Raw genomic sequence first — 12,690 nt, 5'->3', positions numbered from 1 at the left:
TCGTCAGATCTAAAATTGGACAAAAGGAATAATATTCGAAGTATGTTATTCTAACTTATTAATAGGTATCTATATATATATATATATATATATCAATATCATATTAATTTAGACGCAATGCAAGTTGAGATATCTAATATGCATTCATTTTATCATATATTTTATGTATATGACTTGCAGGGGATTGAGGCGATAAACTACGTGATAAACTGATCAATTATTAGTTTAAACTTTTAAAGTTTAAACAATATTTGGGAACGCTAATTTTTAAACGTCTGAGAAGATATTTTAGTTCTTTTTCTATTTTTCCAATTCCGAGTACCTACTTTATATTATATAAGCTACTGACTCGTATTAAATATACGTCGTATCGAAAACAATAAAACTGTCAACTATAACATAATCGTATTTGGCCTACATAATATTGTAAATTATAATCACATTATACGTACCTACCTATAACCGTATCAAAATAACGATTTTTTTTAACCAGTCGTCGAGGCCGCCGCTTCGATTTCTTTGCCGAAATCCGCGTGGGCGTCCGTCGCCGCGCGTAACGTCTGCACAGCACGTTCATCGTATATCGTTAGTCATCACACGCGCGACTTCTTCCATAATAATATTTACAACGTGCTCGTGCTACTAACGGCTGTCACAGAATCATCGTACACCTCGTGATATTACGCACTTCCATGTACCATAATATTATATTATATTATAATAATAGGTATAACGTTGGTAATTATAATATAGTGCAGATCAGGGGCGTATCCAGAAATTTGTTAAGTGTGAGGGGGGGGGGGGTCCAACAGGTAATAATTATTTTTATCTTAATTTGCAGGTCTCCACACACAAGCAAAGTTTACTTCACAACCAACAGATTAATAATTATAACCATGTTTTATGTAGGCAAAAAGCTATCAAATTTGAATAATGAAAACCAACTTGTAATAGGTAATATTATATTATTAATTGAGAAGTATTTCAAATTTTTTGTTATTTTAATAAGTACTTTTTCAATATAGTAGTTTAGGTAATTAAAAATTACTTAAAGTATAATCTATTATAAGTTATAACAATAAAAATAAATAGGTTCTATAGGATTTTCGATTTATATTTCAATTGCTATATTGCTTTTTACTATATTTTTAAATCGTTGGTCTTCTGTTTTTTTTCAATGGTGAAGCGGTCCCCAAAACACCCCTTTGGCGAAGGTAATAATATAACGGGGAGCACTGCGTGCGTTTAAGCGATTTACCATGTGTCAGATGTGTCCGTGTGTGGGATAAACACCTCCGCGCGCGGGTTCGTTCACACTGCGCAACTTGTCCGCGGGCCGCTTTCCGTACGCGCTCGCGAGTTGTGCGCGACGGCTGCCGGTGCCACAGCGGATGCCGTTTTCGGAGGGCGCCAAGTGGGCAACGTACCGGTCCTCCGTGGGCCGTGGCCATGCGGAGGCGGTCGCGCGGTATTGCGGACATTGCGGAGGTGATATTATTATTATTATATTATATTATAACCTATAACGCCGCTGCCGCGTCCGTTAGCAGCGTCGTCGCTCGCTATCCGATTCAGGTACGCGGTGGCGGCTGTGACGGCGGCGACAAGATGGAGTGCGCGCTGCGTTGCACCGCGGCCGCCCGTCCCACGCGCTAAATGGCTATAATAACGATAAAATATTATAAATATTATATCGCTGTTCCGCCCGGGACGACCGCAGTGCACGTACTGCAGCGGGCCGCATACAGGGTGTCTCACCGGCCGCGTCTGTCAAATAAAGTATTTTTTGGAAAATAACTAGCCAACTAGGTATCTGTATTCTACACTCTACAGTGTTAGAATGCCATCCATTATTATAGGTATCTAATGTAAGTATGACAACTTTTATATTCTGAGCAAAACGGCAGGTTGTCTGTGGTCGGCCATCACTTTTTTCGGCGGGAAGAGGTATTTCGATCATTTAAATATAGCCGCGTATAGTTGGTATGCTAAGCTATGAATTCATGCTTAACCCGTTTCCGACAGATGGAAAACGGATGAATATAATATAATATACAGAATTGTATTTGATCGAGAGAGGTCAATTATTGTTTTATAACATTTATTATTCATATATAAATATGCGAAAAGAAAAACCACGAAACACCTCTGATTTATGCAAGCTGCACGGATTAAAGATCCATTGTAGGGTCCAGAGGAACACTTGATACTTTAGTCAATTTAATTGCTACTTTTTTACGGTTGTAGATAATTTTATACCATTTATAAAAAAATATATAATAATAATTAATAAGACTATCAAAACAATAATTATGTAATAGTATATTATACACAATTATCAATTATTTAAACTATACAGTACCTAACCCAAATACTACCGCAGTAACAAATTGTATTTTGAGCGTTAAGGTTGGACTAAGACACTATATTATAAAATATTTTCACCTCACGCGAATATGTCAAAAACACCTAATGTAATATTATATTAGTTGTATCTATTTGAATATGCTAATAATATTAATTATTGAATATAATTCAGTAATCACGTACCACATTAAACTACATTTTTCATAAATCATTTTTTTACTTATTTACAAACTTTATCATATTTTTTTAATCAAATATCAATGTATTATGACTTTATTATTTAGTAATTTTTCACAATATGAACAGTTAAATTAATTTTTTTTAAATTTATCTTAAATGTGTTTTAAAAAAATATAGGTCGCTTGTGACCGTGACCGTGACCCTCCCCCTTATAGGTACAGACTGCTTGAGTTTATAACACATGTTTTTGATAAATCGATTTTCGTTTTTTATAATATATTTTCGATACTCAAGTTATTTTTGGTATAGCACCTTGAAAGATCTGAAACAGCCGATTTTTATATGCTGGCCATATGTGATATGGAACTATATATTAAGAATTTGAAATTTGAAGTAAGTATAAAACGTATTTTGAGCGCGTTTCATATAATATATTGTTATATGATTTGTATATTCAACTATTAGTTAATAGTTATGTCAGAAAGCGAGTAGATGAGTATATTATAACAGTTTAACTTTATATGTGTATAAATGTATAATAGATGGGTCATTGGTGGGTATAAAGGACTGATGTACGACGAGAGACACCCCGTATAATATAATACGCACTTGCATCCGAAGACCCGAAATTTTTGGACACTATAAATTAATAATGTTATATTAGGTATGTTATATACACAATATTAGACAGCAATCGCGCGGTCGTAGTCGCAGACTTGCGTAAATATTATTAAGGCGCGTTCTTGAATATATAATATATAGATTCACTATTGTATAATAACTATAATATAATAATAATATTATGTATAAGGTACACCATCAAAATATAATGTATTTTGTCGTATATACTATATGGCAACACGCATCACGCGATCCGGGGGCGTAACGATAAATATGCCTCATATAGATCCATAGGAGCTTTCTATTTTTCGTTTCCGTTTTTTTTTTTGGCCGTTTATCCCCCGCGAAGAATTGTCCGTATATTATATTCAATATTGACATGCACGGAAACTCATATCAAATTTTACATATATTATATAGCTGCAGGTATAAAGCCGAACCTATATAAAGCTTAGGTATAAACACTATAGGTATACACGTTTTATGAATGAAATATTATCGTAGCGTTTACGTTTTACGTACTTACCTACATTGCTACATACCAATATGATTTTATTTCGAAAACAAGTAAGTACTTCAGTACTTGTATCATGTAAGTAGACGCCATCTTACGCCATTTACAAATTACGCCTTACAGTATTACTGTAAATATAATATATAGTAATATGATTTAATTTGTTTGACGCATCCATATTCCACGACCATATAGTTACTTATGAGTTGTGTTTTGTATTTATATATTAATTGTTAACGATGTAATGTTTTTGCCATACGATATATAAATAAATTATACGACCTACATGGAATGTTAAATGGAAATTGATATATATATATATAATATAAATACTGCTGTGTATATAATTACTTTAGTAGTAATGCATAACGTAAAGCGTATAAGTAAATTAAATATATTATATAACTCAATATCTGAGAATTACATAGTAATGTTTTTCGGGATTGGGGGCAATATTATTTCATCCCTGTATCATTTTTGTAATCACAAATCTCGATAATGCAATACTTAATATATTTACCTATATATTTTATAGATTTTCCTCAATATTCAGAGATAGTTTAGAGTTAAACAATTTATTATACGACCACCGGAGAGAAATAACCGATAGTCGTAATTCGTAATTCTCACTCCTCGCATGTACGGCACACTGTTAAATACAGATTTTTCTGAGAAAATTAATTTGTAAAATTGCTCTGTAGCTTTTGAGATAATCATGAAAACCCGCATTTGCTAGAGTCTTTACTCTTTAATGAAGACATTTTGAAATGGAAGCAAACATAATATATTATATAGGCGGGTCTTTGATAAACTTATTTGGAGCTCTAAATTGTTCATAAGATTTATTATTTACATCAGTGGCGTGGCGAACTGCATTAACTTGTGAGGCACAATAATTTATATTAGTCATTATAAATACTTATGTATAAATAATTACGTATTTACGTAATGGTAACTGAGAATGATTGGCTTAGTCTTAGTGTGTACTTAATAAAATATTATTTACTATACCTATGTGAAATTCCCCTAGTCTCCAGGACACCCGCCACCCTTAAATCTGAGGCACGTGCCTCAAATAAAGACCTTTGTAACGCCACTGATTTACATGTATAAATAATAATACTTTTACCTTATACTAAAAACTAGAATTAACTGGAGAAAGCTAATTTTGTATATGGGTGGCTATTAGCTTCCCTCCCTCAGGTGTCCCAAGCCCGACAAATTAGCAAACACCATTCTTAATTGATCTTCTAATGGGTTCATACGTAGGCGACAAGCGTATATGCACGGGTGCAGTAGAAGCTTCATGTGCTGCATTTTGTTGGCCTGTGGGCAATTGTTAATATTGTAAAAAAATGGGCCACGTTATTTTTGTATGCTGCATCTGCAATAGTCTGCGCACTATTACAAATAATAAAACACCATACTCAGCATCAAGGTGAGGTGACATGTGTCCAATTTTATACCTATATGTATAGAAATCACTACAATGAGTACCCCGACTTTTTTTATACTTAACTTCATTTTTGATTATTATTGTAATTAAACCAACACTCATACAATACACATATACAGTATACACTAAATGCAACTATAAACAACTATTGAATTATCTCGTACGTAGTGGGATGTATGTTGAAAATCTATATATTTACCCACATAATATCGTATTAATATTTTAACAAGAAAGGAAAAGTAATCAGCATTTAAATTTCTAATGTTAATTAATATTTTCTATAGGTATCCACTATCCATATTTTAATTAAATAGGTAACATACAAGATCTAAAATTATAGGATAATTAACATTTTGAATCGTCGCGTTGTTTGTTATGTGTATTAATGCTTAGACATATTATAAATCAAATTTGTGGCGTGGGCAAACATTTGTTACGTAGGAAGAAGGCGAAAATCAAAATAATTATTTTTCTAGACACCATTTATTTAAAGTATCTTGCTTACCTACCAAATTATATTTTCTGTAATAAAATGTTTATGAATGAATGCATAATACAAATAAAAGGTATCCTACTTTTATGCATAGTATATATAATAAGCCATAAGGTGTAGTGTATACGATATAGAAAGTATTATATTTTTAACCTTCAGCCATACATTTATTGAAATATTGTTCGTAAACAAATCTATTATTTAACTTAATTTGTTAAACTTCAGTGTTCTTTTTGAATTGTTTCCAAATTGTTTGTATGCTCTATTCATTTTTAATATTATTTGGAGCATAATAATTGAATTACTTTAGTATATTATTATTTATTATGACTTTAACAACTAATATTATATTATATTATATACAAACACACGACACACAAAAGGTGCAATATATTATCGTACATTATATATTTAGATACAGTAAACGTATTAAAAACAACGGAAATGGAAACTAATCTCAATAATTTAAACTTGCACGAAAACTTCAAACAGATATCTTCAGGTATATAATATACGTTCCATGTGCCCTACCATAGTACTATTATATACCTGTACGATTATATTTTTTTTTATCGCTTGAGTTCGCCGTTCGGTAAGTTATTAGTGCTCCATCCGGCCGCCACCGCCGATATGGCTCGGGCACGCCTAAATCGTTTATGCCCACAAATAAAATGCAATTTAAGCAAGATTGCTGCATTGTGTTTCAACATTATATTTTAGAATATCAAATAAATATATATAATATACAATATTTTGACTAGATTGTTGCAGCATAATATGGTTTTTAAAAATAAATAGTTGTATAATACCTATACGGCTATACTATATATACATTATACACCACAAAGTTGTGTACTATAATGAATTGAGAATTGTATACGACTTCACATATATATCAATATTATATTATAAATTAAATATTTTGGAGGTAATATTAAAGAAATCAATTATTTTATAATAAGTATTAAAAAGATAACCACAACAAATAACAATGTATATGGACACTATAATAACCAGCAGTAGGTAGAGATATACTATACAGTTTACGGGTACCCACTTCCTATATATCTACTACCTATATATATATATTATATATTTTAAATTTCTGAGGAATAAGAAGTCAGATTGACATAAGACTGACTTAGGGCTCTCGCTTTAAATTCAAACGGACAATTCTCAACAGCCGACCACTGCAACCAGTTTTAAATCAAAGCTCTCAATCTTCACCAAACTTATAATATACCAATCTCTTTTTGAACCTATTTTGAAATATGTGATGCATAATTTGGGGTTGTGCAAAGCCATCCCAAGTATGCACCATGCCATCAATCACCATACAAGTATTCCAATCAATCACTCTATGCGTGACTACGCATGATAACTAATGCCTCTTGGTTATTGTATCCAACTCCACTCTAAGCCCTTAACCAGCTAAATACTGACTTTAAAACCTAACCAGTTAACTAATGAGCCACCAAATATTTTTTAACATTTTACTCAAAATTAAAAATCATTCAAACCCGTTATTATCCCGAATTGTATCAAATACATACTCTATTAATCCTACGTATATAGTATATACTAAAGAAAAAATATAGCATAGTCCTACTAAAGTAGGTAGTAAATAATTAAACTAAAATTATATTTTCAAATTGACAAAAAAAAAAACACGTTGGACTCTATCACAAGATGGTCCTTTGCTTTCTCATATAGGTACATATTTTAACATTTTTCATTTTGTTGTAGGTACTTATTTATTAAAAGCAACTTATTTGATTATTAGGTATGCTGAAGAATTTATTGAAAATATTCTTTTAATAATTAATAATCATAAAAATTATATATTCACTAGATAAAATCAGAATAAAAATCATCGACGTATATCCTAATATGTAAGTGCCAAGTAAACAATAATATTTTGTGTTTTTAAATAATTGTTTTTAATGAGCGAGTGATAAATATATTGACTTAAGTATTTTACGATGTTCATGTTGTGTGTGTTTTTTGTGTCTGTCAAACATTTGTTTAGGCTTATAAATCGTAAGTATTATTTAACAAAATAAATTAATCATTTCAATAGGTGGGTTTTATTGACTTTTGCCATTTTAGAGGTGAATAGAAAGTAGAAACACAGTCTTCATGGCTCGTACATATATGTCTTACATTGGCCAAATTGTAAGAAAAAAAATAAATCTAATCGCACTTTTTTAAGATCAAAATCAAGCGATAAATATAAAGGTATAGTAGATATGTGGTTTTCCAGAAGTCAGGGAAAAATGTTTACAAATTTATTTCCATTTTTTGCTAATTTGTTTTTGTAATTGAAATATTTCAATATGTAATTCAGACACCAGATACTGCAAAAGTATTAGACATCAGAGCGGTACCTGTTCACCTTTTGTTTTTTGTCTCTTTTGAGTATTTTAATTTTAGTTCTTATACTCATATAGAATCTCAACGAAGGTAGATGGGAAGTGATTTTGACCGTGAAAAATTACATATTCAATGTCCCATTTATACAAATTGTTTTTATTGGCCATTTTGTATTTTGTGGGCAATGTATGAAATTGTTTAAAATTGATCATACCCGGGTAATAGTAATATTATATACCTTTACCCACGAAATCGGAGGTTACCCTTAGGCTTCAGCATAGATTAAATATATTAGATACATAAAACATATGTTATATATATAGCCGTATAGGATTATTAAATGATGCTCCTTAAAATAAATTTACATATTTGAGAAGGCTTCGGTTTACCACTACGTTTTGTAATTTTAAAATAATCATATTATTATAGTTAACAAGTCATTTACTCGAAGAAATTTATAATTTGACAAGTTACTTTGTTGCTAAAATTATTTGTTTTATCATACAATTTTTTTTAGTGCTTTATCAGTAACTTTGTTACAAATACAAGCATTTTGTATTTTTTAATAAATAACGAATACTGAATAATTTTGATAACTATTTCCAGTACCTATACTTTATATAATATAATATGGTATATAGTCATATAGTCCTCGAAATATTTAAAAAAATATGTTAATCATATTATATTCATACAGAATATAATAGGTACATGCGTAGGCTGTGTAAAGCAGTTTCATCGTATACAATTTTCCATTGTTTACAAACACGGTTATTTTAATTGAATATTTTAATTATTATACAATATTATGCATAACAAAATATTCAATATTTATATATTATTATTAAATTGGCATGTAGACGTAGGTATAATAATATTTAAAAAAAAATATTTATGTTAAGACCATTAATAAATAGAACTTTAATTTATTTTATTTTACGTTCATATAGTTGGTATGTACCTAGTTATTTATTTTTAATATTTGGAGTAGGCACATTAATATTATGTGTCAAGTAATAAGTGATTCATGAATCACTAAAAAGCATAGATTTAAATTTGCTTATTTAACTTTTCTTTATAATAATTTTTTTGTGTTATTTATGTATATGTGACAAAAATATTTTACTATTTTATCATAATTAAAATATAAATATGACAAGTTAAAATGGTTTGATGAACAAAAAACTGAGAAACTCACTAACAGCTTTATCATGACAGTTCAATTATTTTGACGTTTACCAAAAACGATAAATAACTATTGCTGCACCATTAAATGATTAATGAAAAAAAAACCTGAGAAGTCGATCTGCTGTATAGTAGGTATCCAAAAGCAATGTATCTCGGCATTGAGTAGGTCACATTACATTAATAACGGATGTGTTAAGTTTAAATTCATAGATTACATATTATGAAAACAATTTTACTGAGTGTAGATTATATTATTTATAAGGATATTTTTATATTGGTGTAACTAGTAAGTTACCTATTATTCAAACTTTTTTTGCAAACAAACAATCATTTTATCACACATAAATTGAACAAAAACTAAAAAAGACGAACATTTCAAATGTATATAAATATCACAAAAGGAGCCGAAATATTATGAAAATGTTATCATGTTTAGAAAATTGTATTATGAATAATTGGTAAAAAATATTCAAGTACATAATTATTAATTTGTGAATTACAAAACGAACCAATTACTTATTAGTGTCTTGGGTAAAATTGTAAAAGTACCCATTTTTTTTTACATTTTAATATTATATAGTAGTACACACTACACAAGTAGTGGCTTTTGTTACTTTGTTAGTGATTAAACTAAATTTGATTCCTAATTATCTAAACTTTAAGATCTTCCCAATAATTTGGTATTAGAACAAAGGAATCAATCATTTGGGATACCTATATATCGTTATTAGTTATTACCAGGCGTGGATTCTAGAACTCTGATTGATATACCCCCTGATATAAGGCCCCCTCATAAATATTCTTCAGAATAATAAAATTATAAATAAATACCTAATATACAACATTCCGAGATCAGCGTCTGGTTATTACTTATTTGTTCCTATGTATTGTTCTGTACGAAGATTTTTTATGATATGCCAACTATTATAATATATAAATATTAATACCTATAATATTATGATATTTTAATTTGTTATAATGATTTAGTTTTACATACCTGATCAATTTATTACTTTATACTTAAATATTTTTGTAGATACTCTAAGGTATAGCCGGTATAGGTAGATTTTATTAAACAGACATTACCTATAAGTATTAAATTACTAAATAAGAATGATGTATAGATTTTAGATTCTGAGTGGAACGATGAATGTATTTTTTTTTAATATCATGAGAGATTATTGGTTTTTGTTGTTTTAAATATGATTTACTAAACCATAGGTACGACATAAAGTACTTGATTAATAGTTTGCATTCTCTTTATTTTAAAGACCTCCTGTAGTGTAAAAACACTTCGGCTATAATAATTTTGATCGGTTAACTCAATCACTCGTCGCTTAACATTCGCCTACACTAATTCATTGATCACTTACAATCATATATATATAGCAATAAGAATATTGATTAAATATCACTCAATCGAAATCCTTCCTTTTATTATATATTATTTTAGTATATTCTTTTTCTATTATAACTTTATTTTTATGGAGAACCTACGATACATTCAACTTTTACTATTTAAGACACATGTCAAGTAGATATACATATCCCGCATATAATAAAAATAATAAAATAAAGCGAGAGGTAACACTGAAGGCGTGTACTTAAAGTACCTACCTCATTTTGGCACTTAGCTGGTGGCGTATAGATTACTTATTTTTACGGTCGGCCCATTTCACTACGGACTAAGTATATTATTTTAATTTTGAGTTTGAATGTCAGATTTATTTATTCATACCTACTTAAATGGTACATTTTTACATACAGAATCCACTTGGATGCTTTAATTTATTATTTTAATGTGACGTGTGTGACGTGTATTTCGTCGTACCAATACCAATAGGTAAAATACTATAACTGTATACATTTTAAAGTGATGATTCACTGTATTAAAAATTGACTTTTAGCACAACTATCATCACATTTGCTGATTAATAAATCATATTAGGTGTTAACAATTTTCTAAACTAAATACTATAATACAATTTTGTAGAGATCATTTTTAAATGTGGTATACAATCATATAAATCATTTTAACTGTAGAGTAAAAATAAATGAAAATATTATTAATAAATTATATCATAATAGTAGACTTTTATATTACTATATTACGTATAAAAATATATAATATTATTTTAAATGTTATTGTAGATTCCGAGTGAATCTGTCGTTCTATAGACCCCCCCCCCCCACATAAGAGTTGGTAATCGGGTACTAAGAAAGGAATATCTGTAAAATCTAGACACCCCGTAATCCCCTGAAAGGCTATAAGGACATGTCATACACTCATACTAGAAGACCAACAGTCTTGAGACGTCTTTGTGGACGATAATACGTTATCCTTCTTCGCCCACAGTTCTTATCGCATACCCGATGATTTGAAATGTAGTAGGTCATCATATAAATTATTACACGATAGGTACACCTATATAGTATATAATATAACACATTATTGTTGTATTTGAATGCGTTTTTAATTAATATTTAGTTTTAGGTCTTTACATTGTACCTACGCCGCGCGCCGCACCACAATATGTTTTATACAGTGCGCGCGCTTGCAGTTCAAACAATGAAGTAGTATTAAGACTTAATACACTTAGTGTAAGTTTATAGTATTTTTATTATTATTTTCGTAAATGGAATGGATTTGGAACGCAGCAGCGTATACAACAATACGTTTTAGGTAGGCACCTAACGGTCAGAAGTCAGAAACTCAGAACGATTGCACGAAAAATAATATTATAATAATGTGGCCAAATCATTACGCGGTGACGGGACGGGCCTCGACGGTCTTTATGTCTTTGTGATTTTATCGTCATGTGCGTGCGCGCTATATAAAAAAAAATAATACGTATACCCGATCTCGTATTCGGCCGAGTCATATAAACACCAGGCACGTGTGTTATGGTTATTTGCGGATTTGCGTGTTCAACGTCGTAGTGTCACAAATGTCAAGTTACAGGGTTGTGCTCGCGGAGGGGGGATTGATGATAAGGGTGTCATACCCTCCCTACCCTTTGGCTTTTTTTTGATTTCTCATCAGTGATAAAATTAAAATTCTTGTTTTCAACAATATTTTTGGTATCATTTTTAATTTTTCATACAAATTAAGTTGATTGATAACATTAATCGATATGATAAATTAGTAATAAACTAATAACTAATAAAGAATATTTATCGCCATCGCGGGATGATTTACACAAACGTTTTTACTATAATAAGTAATAACATTAACATATACTTATATATTATCTACATTACTGTATACAGTTATACAAACTCCTCTTATACACAATTAATGTTATGTTATTATTAAATTATTAGTTATCCTAGCAGTTAGGTAGTTAATTACAAGCACCTGCAGAGTGTAGGTAAATGCAAGAAAACAATATTTTTGTTAATACGTGGTCTGAGGAAAGTCAAAGACGCTTATCCCTCCCCCTTCTTCAAAAAAGTCGAACACGCCGCTGTGGGTCTTTGTGAGTAAATAGCGGGTTT

Source organism: Metopolophium dirhodum, chromosome 3 (genome assembly GCF_019925205.1).
Source record: "Metopolophium dirhodum isolate CAU chromosome 3, ASM1992520v1, whole genome shotgun sequence".
Taxonomy (NCBI): Eukaryota; Metazoa; Arthropoda; class Insecta; order Hemiptera; family Aphididae; genus Metopolophium; species Metopolophium dirhodum.
This window is presented reverse-complemented; position numbering follows the sequence as displayed.